Below are 26918 nucleotides of genomic sequence, written 5' to 3' on the forward strand. Positions count from 1 at the left end.
CAACGATCTGGCACTGAATAGAAGTCTAAATCTAGCAGGAAGCTTCCTAACCCCAACCGTGAATACGTTACCATCAAGAAACAGAGTTGAAGCCTATGTGGCTAAGGTAAGCGTTTTTAAATACTGTTCTCAACTAGTGTTGAAGAGTATCTGTAAGCAAGGTTGTGCTTTTCAGTCTAAAGTCAGAATCCATTTCTAGTTCCAAACCATATGCTCTAATATGCTAAACCAAATTGCTCATCAAACCAGTATACAACTAGGTGGTAGAAATGAAGACTTCTGGTCATTAGGGTTATAAAATTTCCAGAAGCGCTCAAAGACCAAAAAATACTGAGTTCTAAATGATGAACTGCATAACAGGTTTTTTTTGCAAGTTCTCTTTTGCAAGAGAAACTGTGATGAAGAATACTGTGGCATAGGAAGCTGCCAAAGAAGCTCTTCAGTAAAATTTAGTGCCGATGCCCCATCCCTGGCAGTGCTCAAGGTCAGGCTGGGTGGGGCTTGGAGCAACCCGGTCTAGTGGAAGGTGTCCTTGCCCATGGCAGGGGGGTTAGAACTGGATGATCTTTAAGGTCCCTTCCAACCCAAGCCATTCTGTGGATGACCTTTTTTAAAACACCTAACTTTATGATGAGTGCAAAATCCCATCAGACATCTTTCTTTGAGACACCTTTTCCTCCTTCACTGATGTTCATGCTAGCAGTTTCTTCACCGGAACTTGTTTTAGTACAATACCAACAAAGGGATGCTTCAAAACTAGGATGGTATGAACAGGACACGTAACTTCTCACTTGAGTGCGGGACGTATGCTGTGCATAGGAGGCATTTGATTTTGTGGGTCCTGCTATGTGGTGTTATATGTAACTGCTCCTCAGGAAGTCTACAGAGCTTTCTGATTTTGTACAAAAGCTGCAACCTCTGCAATACCTCTGGTCAAAGTATGCCCTGTAATTAGCAGTCAGCATGATAGCACATCCCTCACAGAATGGTAAACGTGATATCATGAGACTTGGAAACAGATGTCAGTCGTTGTAATCCGTTTCCCACCTAGCATAGGACTGAGGCATGGGCAAGCTTGCCTGTTCAGTCAGTGTCTGTCCCTCGCGTATTCTGTTGTTGAATGGATGTGAGAAGCATTCGCTCACTTTTAAGCCTTACCCTGGTTCACTGGTCCCACCTACACTGGGAAGAATCCATTTAAAATAACGTGTCTACATACTGCACCTGGTTTAAGAAAAAGAAAAAACCAAACCAAACAACAAAACAAAAATAGACAAAGCGGTGTGTAGGTAATGCGTAGCAGCGGCAGTGAAGAGATGAACTTTTCTGTATCATTGTGAATGTGTTTTTTGTGTCAGAGGGGTGGACAAAACACTACCTAAAGAACGTGGGAGGCAATTAGTACTGTACCACCTGCAGGGATTATTCTGCACGCAAGCAGCAGAAAGGAGGCGAAATTCAGGGATCCACTGCAAAACTGAAGTAAGGAGAAAGCCAGGACAAGGGAACAAGAGGGACAGGGAGCAGGGAGCACGTGAGGGCAGGGGAAAAAGAGAGAGAGATGGGAGCGAGATGTTACAAGAAGAAAAAGGCAAAGGAGGAAACCATCCCACTTCTAGGAAAAAAGCTGTCCTAGTTTAAAAGAAAAGGGTTTAACAGTTATGGTTTCTTTTTTTGAAGAAGAAACAGGAAAAAAAGAATAACCTCCCTGTTACTAAATCTAGCTGCACATCTCTTTATGATATTTCTTCCTGTAATCACCAGTTAGGGAACAACTGAGACTAATTGTAGTGGCACTGCCTGTAGCCTCAAGTCACCTGACGTTCAGTGTATTCAGGGAAGTCTTAAAACCTGATCTTCTCTGGAGTCCTTCAGAAGAAAGGAACTGAGTTCTCAGAGGTGCAGTAGTTGCTAGAGGACTAGGTGAGTATTTCACTTAGAACTGCGGGCTTAATTGTTCTCAGTCGGGTGCAGTGTGTCATGTGCATAACATGCATCTGAGAAAAGAGGATTGAATTGGAACATAAGACTTTGAAGTCAGGAAGTAACAAAAGGGAAAAACTGCATGTATCCCTCTGCATACAATAACGGGTGGCAAATCTCAATCAGTTTCCAAATGCAAAATCACCAGATGCACAGTCTGTGCTGTCATTTCCGCAGGAGTCCCGTGCCATTCAGGAGGCAAGTTGGAGCATGAGGGAAGAAATCAGAGATTATAGTTTTAGTCTGTTTTGAAATGCTTTGCTGGTTGTGCTGCCTGGTATTCTGTCTGTTCACCAGACTGTTTCAAAACAGAAGAATTTCTCTGACTCTAAGCCTTTTCTTCACTGTTTACTTCAGTTATGCCTCAGCTTTGTTTTCCCACTAACCTGGTTCCCTTCTACAGAATTTGCCTTGCCTTTAAATTCAGGATGCTGCCTTGGCTGGAGATGACAAATGCTTCTGCCACTGAAGCTCTAAATGACAGGGAGTTAAGAAGCTGAAATTGCAGTGTGCCTCAGGCAGTCCTTTGAGGCTTCTTTTTTTAGTCAAAGCTCTCTGCAGATTTGGTGTTCCTTGTAGTAGCTTCCTCAAGGTGAGAAAGGCTATTGGAAGTAGGGAACATGCCAGCCATTCTGAAGAGGAAGATGTTTGTGTGAATTTCGTTTGTGCAGAAGCTTTGAAATAGCTTCAGGGGCAAAGAGGTGAAAATAGTTCACACTGCTATTATTCAAAATGATGGTATTCATTGGTCCTGCAGCTGTTGGAAAAAACCCTGGTAAATGATGCTGACAAGAGGAAGAAGTGCTCCAGTAGCAAGTGGACACAGTTTCTTCTTTAGACTTAACTAAGGAATTTGGTGTTTAAAGGCTTGAAAGATTGCACCGTTTTCCTAAACATTAAGCATGACTATCAGTGATTACACATAGAGCCGTACATGTTGAAGATGGTCATATCACAAGTTCAGCAAAAAAATGAGCGTGTTATTCTTAAAAAAGCATAAAGAAATGTGTTCCATCACAGTATAGCCCCTTCCCCTTTATCAAATATATACGCTACAGAAATGAATAACCTTGAAGTGCAAAAGGATCTTTAAAAATACAAAAAAAGTTCATATTGGCACAAGCTTATTAACCAGTAGAATCCCAATCACATGCAATGTCTTCGGGTTTTTTTGGTGGTTTTTATTTGTATTAGAGCTTCAGTAATGTGGAATAAATTACAAGTACTTGACAAATTCTGTGCATGTAATTAGACAGTGACTGTAGCAACTAGCAATTCAGTATTTCAGACCTGCTCCCTTAGTCCATAGACTAAGGCAAGGAATGTCTCCTGCAAGTGCTGCAAGGAGGTTTTGGGACTGGAGTCCTGTTGTTAGGTTTAACAAATGTCAAGCTTAAATCCTCAGAGCTGTGCAAAGGCTGGTGAAAATGAACATGGGTGTCTTGACAGACAAGAACAGTGAACTCTGCAACCAGGGTGAATCAGTGGATAAATGAAACCAGTTTAATGTGGGAAGGGAAATGTCTGCTTCCTACTTCATCTTCCAATTTCTGTTCCATTTCTGATTTGGCTTTCTGCACTCTTGTAGCAGTCTTTGTTGTTAGCTTTTTTACTTGCTTCATTTACATGTAGGCCACGTTCTTGTTTCTCACTGAAGACCTGTGAACTTAAGGCCGTTTTTCTTTCTTCTTCAGCTCCTTAATCAAAAATCTGTCCGTCTCTCTTCTCTGCAGCCAGATACATGGCAAGGTTTGCAGCCAGCATTGTTTAATGTTGGGATGGTATTTTATACTGGAAATGTTGTTTATGCTGTTAGGTTTTGATTAAAACTTACTGATGTATTCACATTTTCCTAACACTGCACATATTTTGAACTTTAGTTTGTCCAAGTGAAAGAATGACTGCTGCAGGGGACTTCTCTGCTTTATGTATTTGTAATGCAATGGCTTCTGTGGTAGTTAACCATCTGTGAGATGTAATGCAATGGCTTCTGTGGTAGTTAACCATCTGTGAGATGATAGTCTATGGATTTAATCTGTTATAATGGAACTTTGAGCTCTAGGAGTAGGCTGGTTTACCCTCCTTGCCACTTCTGATATACAAAAAGTTCTTGGTGGTCGCAGCAGTTGTGTCTAGGAACTCAACTTCAGAACAGTACGGTACTCCAGACTCGGAGCATCATCTCACGGAGTCTTACAGGATCCAGCTTACTCTGTGCTAAAGCAGCCTGTGTGGATAAGTAGTAAGTCAACACCACTTTCTGAAAAAGAACTGTTGAGAAGGTGCCTGCTGCAAATGAACACCTGGTGTGTTACCGCCTGAAGAGATGTGCAGTGAGGTGAGAAGTACCTGCTCAGGAGGTTTGGGACACTCAGCTGTGATGCCTTTCCCAGGAGTTTGGGGGGAAGGAGAAAAGCGGAGGCAAGTTAAGGTCCTCGGAGGTGTATTTTGCCTGGCTCTTCATTCATTCCCTTTTCAGAAATCAGTGTGTTGGCTTTATTTCCACCTATTTCTCTTCCCTCAGACATGGATGAGAATCACAAAGACATTGATGGAATGGATAAGAGGAAAACAAGACCTTTTTCTTCTCTTGATTGATTTGTACATGTTGCAGAGGGTCCTGTGGACCTTCTAGTCATTGTGAAGACTCAGGAAACCAGGGAAAGTGGTTTCTTCTAACACCTCAACTGCTACTTATTTGCTTGGGCTTGGTCCTGGGTTTGGGCCGTATTTTGGTCTAGGCATTAGTTTTCCTGCTTTTTTCTGTTACCTGTGTCTCGTCTCAGGAGTTAGGGGGTCCTTTCTCCCCGGAATTTTGCTTCTGCTTGTACCTGCTGGAAAACAATTAGAGATTTGGGGGGTCCTTTTCCATTGTTCATGCAGCTCTGTTGGCACAGAGTATTTCAATGAAGTATCACGGAGTGGTGCTTCTCCTGCAGGATCTGGTGAATTTGGTCCCAGCTATCCCTGTGTTCCTGGAGAGAGAGCCCTTCCCTCCGCTTCGCTGGTTTACAGCCCCGCTCCTTTGACCCTTGCAGTTACTGCCTGTTACTGCTCCTCTTGTGAGGGTAAGCAGAGTGGTTTCCTTCCTGAGGCTCTTGCTCTCTCTGTCCTGTTGAGTACCCTGTGCAGTGTTTCCGTTCTTCTTGTTGTTGTTATGCTGCTAGGTGGATCTGCTCATTTCATAAAATAAATGCTCCTTCCCCCAGGAATTCAGTACTAAAATCAAGAGAGTTGCAGAATGAGTGAGGGGAAGGGGCCTCTAGAGATGGTCTAGTCCAGCATCACCCCTGCTCAAAGCAGGGTCAGCCACAGCAGGTTTTGTCACTGTTCTGTCAGCCAAGTGTTATACATCTCCAAGGATGGACACTCCACAACCTTTTCTGGCAACTTGTTCCAGTGTCTGTCCATGCTTACAATTTTTTAAAAAATAATAATTGTAAAAATCCTTGTGTTAAAATTTCCTCTATCTGGATTTGTGCCTATTCCTCTTGTTCTTTTGCTTGGCACCGCTGAGAAGAGTCTGGCTCCATCTTCTGTACTCCCCCCACCAGGTATTTATACACATAGATAAGGTCCCTCTGAGTTTTCCTGTTCTCCAGTAAAGAAACAGTTGCAGCTCTCAGCCTCTCCATATAGCTCACGAGGTCCAAGCCCTGCAGCATCTTCATGGCCATCGTAGCCCTGGAAGCTGTATGATATCTGTTTGGAAATTCACTTCTGCGTGTCACAAATTTAATGGAAAAAATGTAGGAGTAGCAGGTATCATCAAATGTAAACAGCAGCATATAGCGCTTGGACTGTGACTCTTAAATTAAGAGATGTGATTCCTTCTTGTGAAGGCTTCTGAAGGCAGAATCATAAGTGAGAATAACTTAATTGGTAACAATACCCACTTTCTAGGGGAGAAGAGGCGTAAGTGCTCCTTTGTAGTGATCCAGGCTGATTCCAGCTACATAATAAACCCCACAGCACTCGCTGCGTAGAAGCTGTAGCTGCGGTTGTTTTTCTTAGTACACAGTTTGCAAGAAAAAATTGTGTGTGCTTTTATGTTTTTATAAATGTGTGTCGTGGTATTTGCAATAACAATAAAGAAGTTTTGGCATCATCTGTAGGAGCTCTTTCAATTTCCCATCTTAAGGTGGAGAAAAGAAGAATATTGGCGCACGCTTTTTTCTATACAAATGGTGTATGTCAATCCTGCAGCAGCTGCTGGTGCAGCTCTTCTCTCTGTGAAGTTGCAGAAGCCAGCCTCAACTGGCTGATTTGTCCCTGTGGGTGGCATTTGTACCTATCTCGGCATGTAGCTGACATTCTGTTCGTGTGTTTGAACTTCAGCCATACCTTCACTGCAATAACTGCGCTAGGCTTTCTTGCTTTCTTCCTGTGTATTTTGTTAAATTCCCAGTAATAATCCAGCTGGTGAGTTACAAATTGTTTTGTTAACGTTGCTGAGCAATGAGGCAGCTGCAGCCCGATGGACCAAAAGTTTCTCTTCAGTAGAAATCAAACCCCAAACCAAGATGTGTCTACTTGGAATTATATTTTTAGGTTTTCTCTCATTATGTGTGGATTTTAAGAATGTTTTAGAAGTTTAATATTAGAAAAACGTAACTGTTAAAATATTAACTGTATTTTCTGTATAATTCTAGGTACGGCAGGAACTAGATGAAAAAATCGCTAAAGAACTTAAACAAGGTAATGTGTCACTATGTTAGGGGCATTTTTAAGGAAAAAGAGGAGTGTTCCTACTCTTGAACATAATGGCTTGAAAGCTGTGAAGTTCCTGTGCTAAGCACAGGGAGGTTTTTCTGCTAGCTTTCCAGTTTAGACTCGAATGTGAAAACTTCCAGCTTACCAAAAGATTGTGTAGAATGTTATGCAGTTGCCTGAAAAAGACAAGTGCAGAGAAAACTAACCCACTTCCTCTACACGGGTGCACTTGGCTTAAGCTGAAGTCACGTTTTTCTAGAGTGAATCCTTGAGCACAAACGTCAAACGTAAAAGAAGCCCAGAGAGAAGATGTTTATAGACTTCAGCCATCACTGCTTCTTCCATGTGCATCAGTTGCATTCCGCACTAAATCATACCGTGCACTTCTCTGCTGTTGGACCTTGGTTTTTTGCTATTTCTTATTCATTGCTTGTATTTGTAGCTTATGTTGCAGTCTTTTTTGAATAAGCAAGAAAAATATAATCAGTGATGAAAGATACCCTTTCTTTAGGAAAAAATGATTTAGTAGCACTTAGGCAAACATAAGATGAGTTGAATGCTTTTAACACATAGCATGAAACATGTCAAAAGAGGAATTCCACCTGTTTCAGGGTAGTCGTTCCTCCAGAGTCACTGCTTTGCTTTGCAGTGACTGGTGCTATTTCAAAGCAGGTGGCCCCTGCGAGAATTTCCTTCTGTTCCTGCATGCTTTTGGTAATACAGAGAGTGTTCAGCTGTAGCTTCACAGCTCGTTCCGTGTGTCCGAATGGACACAAAGCCGTTGCATTTCATCCGTGTGCATTTTGAACCTGACTGTGCATCTGCTAGGTGTCATAGAGTGCGTTTGGTTTCAGGACCTTGTCTGAAAAATGTGGCTGGAGAAGAACAGTAAAGGTGGGCTTGCTGTCATTGAGTATGTGTTTTTGTGGAGGAGAGAGGGTTTTGCCAGGGTGAGTTACAAAGACGCCCCTCAAAGAAAGTGCCAGGCTAGGAGACTTGTCCTGGCCTGACTGCACTGCAAAGGTGTTTGCGTTTTCACCGGCGGATTCTTTTTAAGTTTGTCACAGAGAAGGCAGAAGCTGGTTTTTAGGAGTAGAGTTCCAATAAATCACTGCTTTGAACATTCAAGGAAAACAGATACTGGAGGTTCGAGAGATCTGCAGGGGGGCTCAGTTTAGCACTGGTGTAAGCAGGAGTCATTTGTGGATTCCCTGAAGACGTTCGCTGTGTAGCCTATAGAATTTCTTTCACTGGCTTTAGAAATACCGTTGACTGGTAAGCAAATGTGGAAAAAGATTGTTTCTTCCTTTGTGCGTAGCCCTTTGATTGTTACGATCCCTTGGAAGTTTTTAAATCTCTTTCTGGATTATAGTCTCTCCAGTTATCCATGATGTTTTCATAGTGACTGATTTGGCCCTGTCTAGTGTAAAAGCAACACCGGAATCTTGTTTCTCTTCTCCCTAGCCACTGCTGAACTTGAAGCTGGATCTGCTGGAGCTTCTCCCATGGTATTTTCTGATGGATCTTCAAAAAGTATCTACGTTGACCAGGATCCCCTTTGCAGGGCAGTACAGGAGTACCGCGATGTTTTAACCAAAAATTACCTGATTTGAACAAAATGCTGGGAAAAAAGCTCCGGAAAGGATTTTGTTTACATAGCGCGTCTATAGTTTCTCATCCCACAGTTCAGATGTGAAAATGTGTTTATTGCAGTCCAAATGTGAATTCTATTAAATGGATGTCAAGCACATTGCACTTGCCTGTTGGTTTATTGATGCATAGGTGTTTTATTTTGCACTCACTCTAAGAAGCACACCTGTTTTTTTCTGACTAGCAGAATGACTCACCTTGATTCTTGAGCGTGACGGAATTGTCAGAATGTTTCTTATTAAGGTAGATGCATTATTTTTTCTCCACTGATGTTCTGTGTTTTAACGAAAGCATTCCCTTTGTTCTGCTTAATCCTTTCACCCTATGTGTTTTTAATGTTTCCAGTGTTACTTTAATGCTTAGGACATTGTTTGATGTGATTTGAGCCTGCTGCTTCAGTCCAGATGCCGTGATTGTTTCTGCCGATAAAGTGAAATCTTTACCAGTGGTCATGCTGGAGGACAGGGCACTTTACGTTGCTGTCACCTTATGCGCCTTAGGTTTACCATTACTGTGAGTGTGTAGCAGTGCCAAGAGAGTTATGTGGTGGGTTTGGTATGTTTGTTTTGGATCACAGAACCACAGAACGGGTGAGGATGGAAGGGACCTCTGGAGGTCATCCGTTCTAGCTCCCCTGCGCAGGGAAGACCACCCAGAGCTGGTTGCCCAGGACCATGCTGGCTTTTGAGCATCTCCCAGGATGGAGCCTCCATGGGCAGCCTGTGCCAGTGCCCAGTCACCCTGATCGGAAAGAAGCATTTCCTGATGTTCAGCCCCGACCCTCTGTGTTTCAGTTTGTGCCCATGGCCCCTCACGGTATTCATCTTGGGGTTCGTATTAAAGGTCGCTGCAGCTGTAGACATCCCCAGTTACTACATCAGCAGCTGTGCCGTACCTGAAACACTTCATGTGCGGGAAAAATGAATGTTAAAATATTAACTTCCAGTCTCCTCAGTACTTTCCAAACCTTGTATGATAGGACAGCCAATCTTTTTGTTGCTGCTAGCAGCTGATGATGTGGCTGTAGCCCAGATGGTAGCCAGTGTTCTGGGACATTTGTGTCAATAAAAGAAGCAGGTTTACTTATTTCAGGGAGTTACCTGTTACTGAAGATCTACATTGTCATTTTCTGTCCACAGAAGTCAGTAGTGATCAGAAGAAGACAGAACAAAGTCCCAGTTCTGGGAAAGGAAGAATGGTTGTCCCGAGATCAATTAAGACTGGAAAAATCTGGGGGTTTTACACACTAATTCAAGGACTTGAGTTAACAGGCAGTGAGGAAAGCAATGAATGTTGCTGTGACGCTGTTCCTTTTTATATGAATACATATTTGTGAAGTTAATATACTGTATTTAATTCCAGATATTCTGTTTCAGCTTGAAATTTAATAAACTTTGTCATCTAATATATGTCTTTGTTTTATCGTTTCCCTTCTTGACATCACTTTCTACCCCTTTCCCTAACCGTACAGCTCTCCAGAGCGCTCTGCTCCTTTCAGCTCTGTTCACCGCTGCACCTTCAGCCTGTCCTGGAGGCCAGGCAAAAGGCCAGCATGTGTGTATGTCCTTTTCCACAATTGTGTTAAGACCGCAGGCTGGTGTTGCGGTACTCATGATCAGTTCCCAGACTTTCCCTGTATTTTAGAGCAATCCTCCTTGTGGTTTGGGCAGAAGGTAGCAGGTGAGCTTCTGGTGGCTGTGAAACGCTGGGAAATCCCACAGGTTTTGATCCCCTGCAAAGGAAAAAGGTGTAACGAAATTTCTCCAGCCTGCACCAGAGTGGTCAAAGAGAAGTTCAGCTTTTGCTACTTTCTAGTGTCTCTGCACAGAGGAAGCAGGGACAGAACATCTTAACATTCACGTTGTGTTGTCAGTCACTGTGATAAACTCAGACGTGACCTGTGCTCAAGTTTCCTCACCGCTCTCTGCTGCCAGCTCTTAGTGAGAGGGGAGAGCTCTTGGCTGGTGGAGCAGCAGAACAGAAATTCGGTGTTGGCATCTGCCATAACCGGCATTGATAGCAGTTATGATGAGGCGTGAGGGGGTACAGAGAAGTCCAGGCAATTCCTGCACTCGAAAGTCCATCCCCAGTGTCACTGTGGGGACACTCCTGATGAAGCAGGAGAGGGCATGGCACTTGGGGGAGGCTCTGAGGCCTGGAAGACAGGGAATGTCTGTCCCATCTTCAAGAAGGGCAAGACCGAGGAGCTGGGAACTGCAGCCTCACCGTGCTGCCTGGGAAGGTGGCGGAGCACGTACTCTGGGAGCTGTTTCCAAAGATGCTGGGGACAAGAATTTGGTAGGGAGGAGTCAGCATGGGTTTGCAAAGGGTGAAATCATGCCGCACTGACCTGGTACCTTTCTAGTGATGTGTGAGTAACTGAGTGGACAGAGGAAGAGCAGTGCGTGTTGCTTACCTTGACTTTAGCAAGGCTTTCTCTGGCTTGTGCCCGAACAGTCAAGTTCAGGTTCAGGAACTTCCTGATCTCTTTCCAAAGAAGAAAGCAAGCGTGTTTCTTGATTTCTTTGCTCAGGTACCTTAGAAACCCTTTGGGGTCAGTAGCTACAAGCAGGTTGCAGATCTTTGCAATCAGTTGTATGGAATAAACAACTCTGTTTCAGAAAATCTTATTATGCCAGTTGCTTTTTCCTCATGAGCAAATGTGTCAGGAGTTTCCCAGGTTTTGCTGTCTTCAAAATACCATGTTGAATTGTTGCTACAAAACATTAGTTTTTCAGTTACTCATTGGCAGAGTAGTGGTTGAGTAGTGCTGCTGCAGCACTAGTATGTCTACCCAGTGAGTCCTGACCTCTGAAACATCCAGGCTTTTGCTTATAATTCATTGCTGATCGCTGCCACTGCGCTCCACTGATGCTCTGCAGAGGGAACATAACTCTGGTACCCTATAAGCATGCTGACCGCCTGTGTCCTGTTTTCATCCTGCCTTTACCTCAGAGGTACCCCTCGCCACACTTCCCTGGGTATAGAGATAAAGCACTTGTGACTAAAAACAAAGCAGCTGCACGTTCTGTGTGCCTAGAAAAGCCAGTGGTAAATGCTGCTTTACTGCTGGCTCCCAGCGAGAAGCGGAGGTTACTGGCTGCTGGGCAAAGCAGCGTTAACATCGAGCACAGCAGCGAGGGAAAGCCCGGTCCAGTCATTCACTGCAGCGATGACGTGTCTGTTTTCTGGTTGCCAGTGAGAAACCTGCTCTCAAATGTGGGTGGCTGTTCCTTGCTGCTTGTTGGAAACAGCCCCCGCTACCCTGCAAGTGGTGCGGTGTCGTGGTTTAACCCCGGCTGGTAACCCAGTGCCACGCAGCCGCTCGCTCGCTCCCCCCTCCGCCAGAGGGATGGGGAGAGCTGGAAAGGAACGCAAAACTCAAAGGCTGAGGTAAGAACGATTTAATAATTGAAACAGAATAAAAATGGAAGAATAGCCACAACAGTGACAATAATAGTTATAATGAAAAGGGAGAGGGAAAGGAAGAAAGGAGCACGTGGTGCACAACGCAACTGCTGGCCGCCCACCGGCTGATGGCCAGCCAGTCCCCAGGCAACAAGCCCCCTGCCCAGCCAGCCCCCAGGTACACAGAGAGCAGGCGTGCCGTCCCATGGCATGGAACACCTCTGCGGTTGGTTCGGGTCAGCGGACCTGGCAGTCTCCCCTCCCCAGCCCTTGCGCCCCTCCAGCCTTTTTGCTAGCGAGGCCTGAGGAACTGCAGTGCCTCACACCAAAGCCAAAAGACAGCACTGTGCTAGCCCCTAAGAAGGTAATTAACGCCATCCCAGCTGAAACCAGGACGTGCTGCTAACACATCTGGCGATACCCGAGCTCACTATGCTGAAGCAGAGCTGTATCCTGTTCCATAAAACAGGGAACTGATCTTCTGTGCAGGTGTCTATCTTGCATAATTTCTGTCTAAGCGTCTGGACCAGTTACCTAGCGTCGTAGTACCCGACCACGCGCTATTCGCACACAGCGAGGGCATGCTGAGGGTTGGTTGTTTGGGGTTTTTTTTCATTTTGTCTGTACAACGCAAACAGTGCAGGCAAATCGCATGTGACCAAGGGAATTTCAGCTTCTCCCTGCACCCCACTGCCAGTGTTCCTTGCACTCCAGAGCAAGGGGTTCAGACAAAGGATGCCTTTCTTAAGCAAGGCAGAAATGTATGAGACTTTGAACAACCAGCATGCCAAGAGATGTTTCCCACTACCAAACCACATCTCTTCAACTATGCCTGTTAGTGGAGCTTTTTCTCTAACATGAGCTTTGGTTTCTTTCCTATCCATCACACCTTCAGCTCCAGACCACAGTGTCAGGCATTCTACTGCTAAATCCAGCAGGCTGTTGAGGATGTGACAGTGCAGAAACACGTATAGCTCTGTATACAAAGATACGTGCATGCAGATGTGTCTGCAGACGGAGATACCTAGCTAGATACAGGCACACACAGCGTGGGTCTCTCTAGCAGCCTACTGGATTTGGCAAGCCCCTTCCTCTGAGTCCTTAGTTTGGGTTCCCGCCCACCCTTGGGCCTCTCTGCTCCCCTGAGCTGGTGCAGATGGGCCTCTGAAGAGCTGGCAGCTCCTCTGATGGGCCTGGGTCAGCTGGAGCAGGGTATTATTCCGTGTCCCACCCCACCTGCACCACGGTCTCCCTGTCTCTTTTGTGAAGGCAAGCAGAACAGCTTTTCTCACGTAACCCAAGACTTAACTCCTCAGTGCCTCAACACCTTCCAGCATGCATGTGGGTCAGATTTCTCACACTGTGTCACTTGTACCCGTTATTTACCCATAAACCCCCAAGAAATTGGCAAGACGACCTTTGGCTGTCCCAATCTCTCCTCATACCAGTGTCTGTTAACTTAACATTGCCGTTGGCTAACTGATTTCTTTTCACTTCTAAAACAGGTTAACATCACAGAATGCTTAAAGAAATAGCAGTGTGAAAGACAACTTCTTGATCTGCTTATAATTGTAACGTCTTTGCATGCCTTTTCCTAGCACAGCTAGTTTGAGAAGACTATGGAAACCACCATCAAACAGAGCTCCTCTACGTGACAGCCAGCAGCATGGCAGCACAAGGTGCAGGTGCTGGGAGGTATCAGGGTACCTAGAGAAGGCCCCTAGGACAAGGGGTGGACAACCAGTTGTTCAGCTTTTACTGTACTATCGGTTTGATTTATCCCTCCTCTCGCCCGCTGGTTACATATTGCCAGTAGCAGATGGTGTTGGCTCTTTGCACCTGCAAATGAAGTTGATTTTATAATTGTCTTTCTTGACACAGTCAACCTTGAATTTGCAAATTGCTTTTCATTGGTAGTACCGCCTCTCCCTAAGCATAAGCGCTACTTTAACTGAGGTTACTGTGATAGCTGATCATTGTACTACCTATTAACTATGATGAATTATTAATGATCAGTTATTACTATTAATCACTGCTATAAGCACAGCAAGGACAGTGACTGTTAGGAAGACAAGCAGCACAGTCCATGTTTTATTCAGGATAATCTGGACCACACACTAGTTGGGCCTTTTGAGCACAGCTGTGTATCACAAACAACAAGGACAATATTCACTTTTATCTTCCTTGCAAATTCTGTTCTATTTGTAGAAACTGAGTACAAGTTCTGCTCCCACCTCACAGGCCCGCCCCCAGATGTCTACAGCAATACCTTCATGTAGAATGGAGCTCCAGGCACCTTTACAAACAAACAAACAAGCAAGCTTCCTTCACATCTATAAACACCCGTGGCATCTACACGAATACTACTGCCAGTCACCTTCTTGCTGGTGAAGTGCCAATTGGCCGTAGCCTTAGAGAAAGTTACCTTTTAACCTCCGGCTGTATTATCAAAATCCTGTGCATAAACCTGCGTTCCCTGTTGCAGGAATGAATAGACAGTTATTACCCAGCTCAAATGCTCCTCTTTAATGGCTCTTCATGAAACAGCATCATGCTTACCTATTTCTGGAGCATCAAGGCAAAAATAACCCTGTACAAAGCTAACAGTCTTTTCACAGCAACTAGGTAGCCACAGTAGAAATTATTTACCAAGGAATCCTAAATCACACAGGCCCATTCCAGCTCCCTTTTCCACATAATTCTTCAGAGCAATCTCATCAACAATGTGTCTTTGTATTTACTGTTCATAAACTCTAATTGTTTTGTGCTGCCCCCTAATTTTCAGGAGTTGCAGGGCTGCTTCCCAGAAATACATCAATATCTCAGAGAAGCTGGGATTTAAAACCTGGTTTGTTTCTTGGCATCCACAATGGCGCTGAGCTTTCTCCCATCAAGAAAAGGACATACGTGGGGGATTTTTTGGCTCATCTATTTGGGGGCAAGGAAGAAATTACTTTGAACATGGGCTGAATTTAATCTTCGCCTTATAAATGACTGGCTGTTTTACATTCCAGCTTCATCCCTGCAACAAAATCCTGCACCTGTATTTTGCCACCTGTCCTATGAGGGGCCCGAGCCACTGTGAGAAAGACCAGCTTTCATTTTGGACATGGAAGACAAGATGTGTCGATGTTACGGGCATACAGACAGGAGCAAACAAGAGAAAAGTATGCACCAGAAGTGCAGGGGTAAAACGATGGATCACTGGCTTTTGAAATTTACCTAAACGTCCTTATGTCTAGATTATCTTCACTGATTAAGCCTTTCTTGGTGCTGTAGTAGAACCTTTGTCATTCTAGAATTTTTTCACTTTAATAAGTTACTATGGCTCAGATGGTACATGGAAGAGTGCAGGGAAACTTCAGTGCTTTCATAAATAACGCTCAGCTGCTTAAAGGCCCAGGGTGATGAAGGGCATTGCCCTGGGTACATCTGTGTGTTGAAGCATGGCATTAGCAGTAGGGTAGCCTGGCAATTCCCTTTCAGCTATGAGTAATTCTGCTGGCACGTGCACTTTGCAGAAAAGCAAAACTGCTGACATACACAATGTGATTGTAGAGCATCATACACATCTTACCAAAAAAAAAAAGTAAGGGCTCCCAGGTTGAAGTTTGTCTTTCTTACTGCTTTCTACACTGACCAGACTTCTAAAAAATGGTGGAATCAGAAGTTAGATAACACTCAAAATTACTGAATGGATACTATAAACTACGCCAGATGTTAACCTCTAGATAAAAAGGAAGCTGTCCCCTTCACCCATATAACAATCATCACTTACATTATAACAATAGCTAACTCTACCAAATATTTGAATTCTCTTCCATTTCTCATCAGAGACACTTTCCACTCAGATCCTGGCAATTTTAATTGAATGCGAGCTGATGACTTTTCGGGGAAGCGACCTTGAAAATCAGAAGCACAATTCTTCACAATGCTTCCCCAGTATAGTTACACAGAAGAATCTTAAGCCTTTTCAAAGGCCTCTTTGCACTTGCTAGACATAAGCTGCCCTTACACCTGACTCTTGTATCCAGGATGAATTAGAACAAGCAGGAGAAGAAACATGGCAAAAAGCAAGGCCGTTTCCGCTCAGCATTGATGAGCACGCACTTCCATGCATTTTGCACTTGCAGTTTAATCATGGAAATCATTCTGCACACTCCTACTGCTAATGACCTGATTGTTAGGAGAAATGTGGGCCCCGGTCCTATTGACTGTTTACATCTTAATGTGCCCTGGTTTTGAAATCTATGTCCAGACTAGCTGAGGTTCTACGGTGTTACATTTGCTCTGCAGCATCACACACTTCCAATCAGCATCGGCTCTTTAGCCATAATCGCTTCCTGCCCTGGCTTCTGCTCGGCACTGCGACTTGCTGCAGAACAGAACCCCCCCAGACCTGGTCTGTGTGCATGAAATGGTATAGATGAAGTGGTATTTAAGTGGCACTTGGCAAGAACCGGTTATATTCATTGGAAATGCTGTGAATGGGTTTGAAATGGTTGTAAATAGGTTTTCACTGTTGCATGTTTTTTCCTGGTCTTCTGCATGCACGTTGCTTTAAATGCAATTTTGACAATCTGTCCCCTGTATCTGAGGGCACTATGTCACCTGCATGTTCCATCAGTGCAAATACTGCAGATTCTTGCCATATGCCACCTGCAACTCTGGCCGCTTCACAGAAACGTCACAGCATTCATCTGCACACAGGTAGGTTTCCATCTGCATCATAAGCAGAGCTGAAGTCTGAAATTATACAAGTGAGAGTTCCAAAAGACTTAAGCGCAAAAGTCCAAAGCAAGAACCAACATTTTAAAATAACATTTTATGATAGAAAGCTTCCATATGAAATTCTAGTGCCCTAAAATATTTCTTGGTAGGGAATGTTTTCTCACAATTACTCAGTATTTCTTGTAATATGAATGACATGCACAATAATTGTATCTGTGTTAGAGAAAACTTCCCTATAATGGGCACTGCTCTAAAACCTGACTTTGTCCACATTCAACAGGTTTGTGTTCTGCTTGCTTCTGCTTTTTGTGGATTTCACTACTTCAAATCCAGCTTCTTTCATTTCTCCGCCTGTATAATCTCCGCTTGTTTCTATGCAGAGCACTGTAATCACTGCTGAGAAAACTGGCACTAAAGATAAAACTCAAGTACAAAACAAAAAGATGATGGTGGGACAGCCAGTAAAGCTGTTTTGGTGGACAAAACCAGCGTATGCACATGCCCTTGTGCTCCCTTGAGTAATGAACACCTTTTATCAAAAAGTGCAAGTAGCAGACAAGGAGTTCAGCACTGAGTGAAATTTCTTGGCGTTCAGCAGCACCGTGCCTGATGTAAAGCTGAACGGCAGCAGCACGTTGTTCCACTCAAGTTCCAGAGTTTCTGGAACGTTCTGCAAGGCTCCAGGAAGGAAGGTATTACCGCCTGGGTGAGGTCAGGCCCTTAGTGCTAGCAAGTAATTCTTGGCAAAAGTCTGAATGCTATTGTGTTTTCAGCTTTGATTTCCACCTTTGTCAGTGAAGCTTTTATTTTCTTCAGGGACAACATTGCTACTGGAAGAAATGTCAGCATTTCTGCCATAACTAAACACTACTATAAAAAAAAAGGCCCCAGAAAAGGTCCCCAAGACAGAATATAGCACACTGGAAGAGGCTGTTAGAACAGGACTTCCAGGACAAATGCCCGGCTCTTTGCTCTCTTCTGTCATATGTTTTTAACCTAAGCCTGGTACAAGTTTTCCCTCCCTCCCTCAAGGCTTGGCCCACACAGATAGCACCTTCTGGCACATCTAGGTTTTGTGGTTTGTCTGTGCACACCCGATATATGAAGTATGTCTTATTATTTAAGCAACAGGGAAGCAAAGACTGATTTACGTGACACAGCTTTACTGGATCTTTACCGTGACTGAAGAACTCTCTTCCACTTAAAATAAGAACAATCCACAGATTTACTTTTGTGATTCTAATCAAGGAACTGCCATTTCCCCAGCTAGAAAGCAGAAATAAGGACACAATTAGTAAAAATTAGTGGAGTTGCATGCACAGGTGCCAAAATGCACCACAGACCAAATATAACTGGCGAGCACAAACCGTCCTGACGTTTCACTGGCGTGACTCACATTCGTAGTTTCCAAGTCTCTTCAATCAAGGCTTCTACCTTCTTCAGAAGTACCTTCATCGTTGTTGTCATTTAATTCCTAAAGGAACAACAGCTCATGGCTTGGTATTTGTCATATTAACTGTGGAATTAATTAAATTCTTTCTTAACAATGCACAGAGAACTCAACCCTGGCATTTAGGATCATTTCTGTGTGAATCTGCAGAATAAAATTCTTAGCAGAGCGCAGATTCCTGCAGCAGAGACTGAGAGGTGGAATTACGTTACCACATTTGCTATGAAAGTAGTACAGCAGTGGCCATGAGAAATCATACGAACCACCTGTACTGTACCTTCAGCTCTAGCACAGTGGGTTTAATGTGTCTCTCAGCTGCTTTACTTATAAAACGGATTGAAGAATAAATGCTCCAGGAACTAAGGATGACAGGCTATAGTTGATAGCAAAGGTTGAGTCATACAGAAATTCTCCACTGTTGGAGTAAGTCCTCAAAACAGAATCCATGTTCTTTCAATCCAATAGGCCATGCAGTATTTGAAGAACTTTGGTTGCAAATACGTGGACATGGAGGCACTTCACATGGACTGCAACTAGGGACGTTGCCCTTGGACCACAGAAGATGGCTCCTGCATTGCTTCATGCACAACAAATGAATGTAACTCATCTTTTTATAAGACAAGTCAGTCATTTCGCTGGAGGCATCCTTTTCCAGTACTCATCAAGACTTGTCCTTTCACTCCATGATCTCTATTAAACAAACAAAAGGAGGAAGTGACCAACCTAGGGCAATGCAGGAAACTTAATGGAATATGACAATTACCTCCAATTCAGCATTACTTCTTCTTGTCCTTAGCATCACCTTTCTCTGCCCTACTCATTTTGGGAAAATTGGTTTATGACTCTGCAAGGACTCACTGGATTTTAGGGAACATCGCCTGTTATTTATTGAATCTTTAATCTAGGCTTTTTGCAGGAAGACAGTTTCCAAGAGCACTATGGACTATGATGACCCTTTTCCTATCTCAGCAGGGCTCTTCACGTGCCGCAAGGAACCAGCTCAGCCATCCAGCCACAGTGGGCAGAACCACTGTAAATGCCTTCAAGACTGAAAAGGGAGTTACTTTTTTTTTTTGTTGAGGGTACTTTTCCATCAGAAAGAGTAAAGCACAGGCTTTTTGTAGACAATACTACTCCTCATCTCCCAGGAGACATTTGCTTTGCTACGTCTCTACAACCAGTGGGAATCGGCAGAGATCCTTTGCCCCAGCCAGCTGACACCCACTGACTGGCATTCCCCCACTCCGCACACAACGGTAATCCGTGGTGCTCTTTTTCCATTCCAGTCCTCTTTCGTACCTCCTCAGCATCAGAAATAACTTTTCCTCCCCCAAATTCAGCTCTACTTCATTTCCTCTCTGTTTTACCTTTTCACCGCTTTCAACACTTTTGCTACGCTGGCTGCAGTGTGGGTTCACCTGGAGTCAAGATACATCCGCAGCCTTCACACCTGCTGAGCTTCCACCCTAGGCTCTTCCTCCTCCGGGGACTGACATCCTCTAGCTTTCTGTTTTAGTATCACTAATACAAGGCCATCACTCTACGTCCACATTCTGGTTTCAATCCCATTTATTTTTCCTGCTTTATTGAAATGAATCAAAGTAAATTAATGACATAAAAAATATTAACTTTCAGGGATGACCTTTTTTTTAGCTGGACTGCACTACAGGTTTGATTCAATGAAAATAGTTTCAGGGTGGTTATAATTCAATAATGCATCAAATACTTTTCCTGAGTGCTTCCTTTCCACCACATACATACAGGGATCTAGCTATCCACTATAGATTAAAAGTTACTGTAAATTCACAAGACTATAATTTAATGTCATAATTTTTAAAAGCATATTGGGCCCTAGATTAAATTTCAAGATACCCCTTCTGACTGGGTGTAAGAGACTGTGCTGCTGAGACCCACCATCGCCACAGCAGATGTGTTGTCTCAGCATTGCTGTGGCAGGAGACTCATGCCATCCCCACGGGGAACGATCTGTACATTGTTAAGGCAGGAAGATAACACCACTGGCACAGAAGGGATTTAAGGCAGGAGGGTAACACCGCTGCCACCGCAGAGATCGGTCTATACATTGTTAAAGGAGGAAACCGACGGACGCCATGGAGCAACGGGGGAGGCTGATCCTGCACAACCCAACCAAACCCCTGTGCACGTGCCCAGACTTGGGGTCAGGGGGTCAGGGTGCTCAGAGGCCCCTGAGGAGTGTTGGGCACGTACACCATTGCCGGGTGGAAGGTGTGGTGTAGCAGAACAGCTTGTAGCAACTCCATAAAAAATGGAACCAACTAACATGGGACAGAACGTTCCCCCACCGGACTGGGGAACGAATCAGACCGTTGGGACGCTGCAGCTCCGGGGTGGTGGCTATTGCCTTGAACTCTTTCTTTTTCTTCCCTTATTTCTTTCCATCCTTTCTCTCACTTTAGCTCTTGCGCTCTCTCCCTTTGCATTTGCAGATTTATTGTTAGGCAAATAAAGTTCCTTGGCTCTTGACTCTGTGTGTGTGTGTGTGTGTGTGTGCGTGTGTGTGTGTGTGCACACGTGTGTGTGTGTCTGTGTCTCTGTGTGTCTGTGTGTATCTCAGTGTGTGTGTGTGTGTGTCTGTGTATCTCTGTGTGTGTGTCTGTGTGTGTGTCTCTGTGTGTGTGTGTGTGTGTCCCTGTGTCTGTGTCTGTGTGTGTCTGTGTGTGTGTCTGTGTCTGTGTATCTCTGTGTGTGTCTATGTCTGTGTCTGTGTCTGTGTGTGTCTGTGTGTGTGTGTGTCTGTGTGTGTGTGCGCCTGAGACGTGCCTTGGTGCGAAGTGAGTGCGGAGTCTGGATCCGCGGTTCTGTTTGCCCGTGAGGAAAACAGCCGAAGGACAAAGCGATCCAATTGAACAAGAGATGAGTCTCTACAGAAGTTTACAAGTGTGACCTCCTGAGAGTGAAGGGCGGCGGCAGGGGTGGGAAGTGGTAAGAGAATTTACAGTGAGGCCCTCTCAGGATGAAATAACCCCTCTTTGGTGAAGCGTGTGCCCACACTTCTACAGATGTTCATGATGTTTCCCCCACTGAAGTATGGGGCGAAGATTTCTATAAACTGGATGACTTTTGGGCACCTATCATACTCGCCCAGCTGCCTGAGGGCGAGAATGGGCAAAAAATCAGTGGTTCCAACCGCAGAGTATAGTGGATAGGATCACGATATTGCAGAAGGAAGCTAAAGTTAGGCCTGGCAAGGGAAAAATCCATAATTTGTCCAGTTTTAGGGGCAAGTTTGCAGCAGCCATAGAAGATAGGAGCCAAAGATTGTGTCAAGATGATGCCATGGTAGATTCCTTGAAAATGGCAGTTAAAACACTGCCAGAGCAGTTAGAAAAGACCAAACAGCTATTAGAGCAGGAGAGAAACCAGAATGCTTTGTTAAAAGACACATTAAGAGAAGAATTGTGGAAACAAAGTGACTCGTTTGGGGAGGTGGAGTTGAAGTTAACAGAGAAAGGGATTAGACAAATACACGCCCAGGGGGAAAAAGAGGCAGCAGAAAACCCTCCTCACATGTATCCCCTGGTTAAGACTGAGTGTTTATATGAGACAGACAACGACACTTGTGCCCAAATTGTGCCCAAATGGTTATTAAAGAGGCTCCGTTTACAGCAACTGAGTTAGTAAAATTAAGGAAGGATTTTGCAAAGACTCCAAAAGAATCTGAAACAGAACATGTTTGGAAAGTGTCCTTGTCAGGAGGGGATGGGATTTTGTTGTCAGAGAAGGAAGCAGAAGGATACTGGGGCCCAGGTGTGTTTTTAACTGCTGGCAACCATCAGGCCCCATGGTCATTAACGCAGAGGGCAGCGTATTGGGCCGGGGCAGTGAACCCTCTGGAAGGGGAGACCCCCTAGCCGTAACAGGTGCGGTGGATCAGCTGGTAGGAAGTGTACAAAAGGCAGCTTGTCTGCAGATGATGTATGGCAGGAGGCTTGAATCTCGCCAGGGCTCCCCCATGATGGTGCCTGTGGACCCAGAAGGGATGACTCCTCTAATTCGAGAACTTCCTGATTCTTTAAAACCCATTGGGATCCAGCTACAGGGGAAAATACAAAATACCCCCATATCAGGCAGAGTTATGTGAGGGGAAATTGCTCAACAGCTAATTAACTCTGGGACAAAATACGGTCCCGTTGGTAGGTCCTGGCAAAGACCTGAAACGAGAGCCGCAGAACTGCGGGAAAAGCTGAGGGACGCTTAGCACAGGCTCAGGGAAGTCAGAATTCTAAATCGGTCTGATGTACTGATCCTGGGGGAGGGAGACCCCTAAGCCGGCAGGACTGGTGGCAGCTGGGGCTCCAGAGAGGTATTCACTGGGATCTAATGGATGGGCTCCCGACCCAGAGACTGGAGAAATCTGTACAGACATGGTCAGGGCACAAAGTTAGTTTCAAGCCACCCCCTAGTGCCCCACCATCAATAGGCATCGGGGAAAAAGCTGATGAAGTAAAGAAACTATCCTCCATCCCCCGAAGGTGGGGGGGGAAGGGAGGGTGAATGTTTATTAGGCAACTCACCTTAAATTTGAGAGGAGATTTAATGATTACAGTGGCCGTTGGAACACAGAAAAAACCAGTACTGACACAGGAGCACAAATCACTGCACTGACGCAGAGTGAGGCAGAGCAATGTGGAATTCTGACTTTGCCTAAAACCCCAATTGTCCTAAATGCTTTAGGGAAAACTCAGTCGGTACCTGTGGCCTTGGTAACATTATGGATGCCTGGGGAGGCAGACCCAGGTAACACCCGGGCTGCAAAAGGCCCTTTCCCGACAAATCTTTTGGGCATAGATGTGCTGAAGGGCAGGCAGTGGTATGATACCCAGGGGATTTCATGGTCCTTTGGCACTCCTCAGATCAGAGAATTAGCTGAAACGTCCTGGGCAGAAGTGCGCCTGTTGCAAGCAGCACCTACGCTCCCCCCTTCCAGGATGACTGATGTGACAGCCTGTCCCTTGCCGTTAGGGGCCCGGAGGGGATAGCTCCTGTGACTGAGGATCTTAAACACCAGGGCATTTTAACATTCACCCGCTCCCCATACAATTCCCCAGTGTGGCCGGTTGGTAAATCAAATGGGAGGTGGAGACTGGCTGTAGATGATCGTCGACTTAATGCAGACACTGTTCCCTTGGCAGCAGCGGTGCCTAACGGAGCTGAGCTCATCTCACTCGTTCAGGAGCAGGCTCATGCGGTGATGGCCACAGCTGATGCGAAAGAGATGTTTGTCATGGGTCCCCAGCAAGAGGAGGACCGTGATCGTTTTGCTTTCACATGGGAGGGACAGCAGTACAGCTTCACTCGCCTCCCTCAGGGATATAAACATTCTCCCACCTTAGCACGTCATGCTTCGGCACAAGGATGAGCCCAAATTCTCCCAGAACTGGGAGTTAGAGTTTATCAATACATCGATGATGTTTTGATAGGAGGGGATGAAATTATTCCAGTACAGGTGACACAAGGAAAGATTATACAGCACTTAGAGTCTCTGGGACTCCAGGTACCAGAGGGAAAGATACAAACTGCTGCAAATGAAGTGAAATTTTGAGGGATATGGTGGAGAGGAGGTTCAGCCTGTATTCCTCAGGACACCCTCTCAACACTAGAGCAGGTAAAAATTCCAGAAAATAAAAAGGAGCTGCAGCATGCCTCACGCTTATTGTTCTTCTGGAGAAGACACATCCCAGACTTTGCAATAATTGCACGACTCTTATATGAGCTGCTGCGAAAAGGAGCAGCTTGGGAATGGGCTCCAGCCCACGATGAAGCGTTACAGCTTTTGGTGTCTGAAGCAAACACCCACCGGGCTTTGGGTCCTGTTCACCCCACTGACCTGTCCAGATTGAGTGGGGGTTTGCACACTCAGGATTGTCCGTTCATCTTTGGCAAAAAGGACCAGAAGGTCCTGCCCGCCCGATCAGATTTTCTCCGGGAGCTTTAAGGATGCTGAGAAACGGTACTCTAATTGGGAAAAAGGGTTGTTTGTAGTGAGTGTTGCTCTCAGAGAAGCAGAGCGAACCATACGCCAACAGCCTCTAATTTTAAGGGGACCTTTTAAGGTAATTAAACCTGTGTTAGCAGGAACTGCACCCTTCACCCCCCCACCCCCTCCACCCGGGGTTAGGGTTAGGTTTTTGATTCAGACTATTAAGTACAAGACCAGGTGTTGTCCATGATCAAGTAGTCTAAAAATAGTAAAGCAGTAGCACTGGAGTCTACCCCAAAACAAACCCACTTGTTTAAAAAAGGTTTGGTGAAGGAGTATGGCATTATACAGGAAGATGTAGCATTTCAAAGACAGTAATAATATCGGTGAGTTATGGATTTACGCTAATGTATTTATTCAAACAGTATAGTACAAAGTACAAGTAATTAAGCTAATGTTCCAGGAGGTGACACTGCTCTGGTCATTTTCAGCTGTTCACATTATAGAATTCTGATCATTATAATCAGTGATTATTTCTTTTACTTGAATGCCTTTTGTATTGTTGACTTCCATTTATTATGAATTTTCTAGTCTACCAGTGACTGAAAAAGTGTTAATTAGATTATGCTTTCTTTCAAGGAAAAATGAATTATTTGAGAAGAGGCCGATGCTTGTTCATAGTTTTAGCATTTTTGATTTTATTTAAGACTTTATAACAAATTACTAGATATGGCTGACTATATTCGGGTTGTGATTTGATACACATGAGCAGAATGTACTTTCATTTTATATTATGTATTATATATTAGACTTCTCTTTTCCTGGGATGGTAGATTGAAATTGTCATGGATAGAGATGAAGAAGAACTTGAGGAATTGCAATCCAAGTGGTGGTGTCAGCTTTTTGTAAATGCTAAGGTTTTTTCAGACTAAGCAAAGGTATTTGGGAGGTTATATATCTATTTTCAGCATCCAGTGCTTAAAGGGAGTGGGGGACATAACCTTAAATTTAAACCTCCTCTTGCCAGTTCAATAGAATTGCAGGTGAAATGGTTCTAATTTCACCTTTTTATACTACCCAATTTAATGAATACCAAGGTGGGGGAAGTATATCAAATTACTTCAGGTGAAAAGTGATACATGCACTTACTCATTTGGTTCTCTCCAGATTTGGAATTAAATACTTTACCACTTATTACATGATTCATAAATCTTTGTTGAAGGGAAATGCAACTGTTTCATACTCTTATGATTCTGATGCTTTTGATAATTTGAAAATGACTATTATAGAAATATTTAAAACTCCGTTTCCAAATCTGGCTAGTTTATGTTACCATCGACTTGTTCCTCTGTTATGTAATTAGTTCTGTGACTAAAAAAATAGCCTGAAATTTACTGTCCAGTGAAACGGATAAGTTCTGGATACCTATTAATCGCAGAACTTGAAGGGTAGTTATTTAGTTATTGGACTTGCCAGCGCTGGCGAGAAGAGCCGGCCACGCAGCCTCTTGCTGCTCAGCTGCTCAGTACGAACCGCATCTGACCGTGCAGTTTGTCTAACCCAGTCAAAAGGTCAATTGTCCCAAACAGACCCTACTCAGCTGTGCAGCACTTGGAGTACACCAGGGTGCTCAGTGGCTCCAGGGACTCTGCCAGCGATGAAACCTGCTACTGCTGAGGCGGGGGAGCCCCCAGGCTTGGTGGAGGAGCGAGGAAGAATGGCACTGAGAAAAGAAAGGACAGGCAGCTGGGAATTCTTGCTTCTTCCTTCTGCTCCCCCGGTTGCTCTCAGCCTAAGGGTGGCCGCACAGATGCGTCCCCTGAAGGCCATCTTCTTCAGTCCTGTTGGCCATCAGTGTTTCTGGAGCTGTCGAGCAAGAGTGTTAGACTCTCTAGACACAGAATTCTAGAAAGCTCTCAAGAAACAAGCTCTGTTGTACTTCCAAATTAGGATGCACAACATTTTGTGGAATTCTGATACTGTTTTTTGTTTAAATTAGCATGTTATCAGTTTCCTCTTCCCCCCTCCCCCCCCCGTGATAACTGGAACCCATATTCTTTCCTGAAAGGTGGAATTTTAAGAGGTATCTTTTAAAGGTAATATGGATGATGTTGAAGTATTATATTAGTCACTGTTTGTCCACCAGGAAAAATGCTATCAGAAGAAATTATTCTTATTTAAATGAAGTTTTTTTCATGCTGTCACAGCTCTATTTTCTGTATCAGCTGCCTTCATGTATAATAGTAAAAATAATACAGGCTTATAAGTGATGATAGATACTATTAAAGCAGAATACCAGATTTTGATATACACTGTACATACCCAGCAACGCTTCTGCAGGGTTGTACTGTGTAATATTAATAAGACTCATATGCTTATTTTTAATCAGTTTGCATGGAATAGGAAGCTAGTGTAGAGAGCTTTGGTGAAAATGGCATAAATGCTGGAAGAGTTTAATGGGAATTTTTAAATACAGAATTTTTTTAGAATAGGATTTTTTTAATACCAGCCTTTTTTATTTTCTGTTGTGGATTTTTTTAAAACAATTTTGCAGTATAGAGAAATACTAAAGTAATCATGACAACGAAAGTACCGTATTTCTTTAAAGGACTTTTTTTTTAATAGTCAGTGCTTCTCAGGGTAGGAATTGTGCATGTCTGCATTGCTGAATAGCATCTAGCATGGTAAGGCCTTAACTGGGGTCTGTGGTTACTCTTGCAGTCTAAATAAAAACTGTGTAAAAAGCTCCAATGTAAAAACGGTTATACTGATGGGTTGGTTAGAAGGCATTCCAAAAGGGAGGTTTATTAGTATTACTCAACTAACAGGCACTTAGCTTTGTTTATTTACATTGCATGGCTTCTTTATTCAAGCAAGATTTATTCCTTAAGGTTGGATTAAATCTACACTTAGGCTCATTTTTATATTTAAAGAATTATTGGCCTTATCATCAAGCTTTAGGAGAAGGCAAATCATACGGGTTTTCTGAGCTTGTTTATGGCGCCACTTGTTACTTGTCTT

At 44.2% G+C, this 26918-nt stretch overlaps 1 long non-coding RNA gene across 1 annotated transcript; it reads left to right on the forward strand.

Moving 5' to 3' along the window:
• LOC308057416 lies at positions 1-8406 on the forward strand. Its single transcript, XR_013925264.1, has 3 exons — positions 1-106; positions 6636-6681; positions 8161-8406. It is a non-coding gene; the product is annotated as an uncharacterized lncRNA (long non-coding RNA).
• The last annotated feature ends 18512 nt before the right edge of the window (positions 8407-26918 follow it).

This window comes from Falco punctatus (assembly GCF_963210335.1).
Source record: "Falco punctatus genome assembly, contig: scaffold_58, whole genome shotgun sequence".
NCBI lineage: Eukaryota > Metazoa > Chordata > Aves > Falconiformes > Falconidae > Falco > Falco punctatus.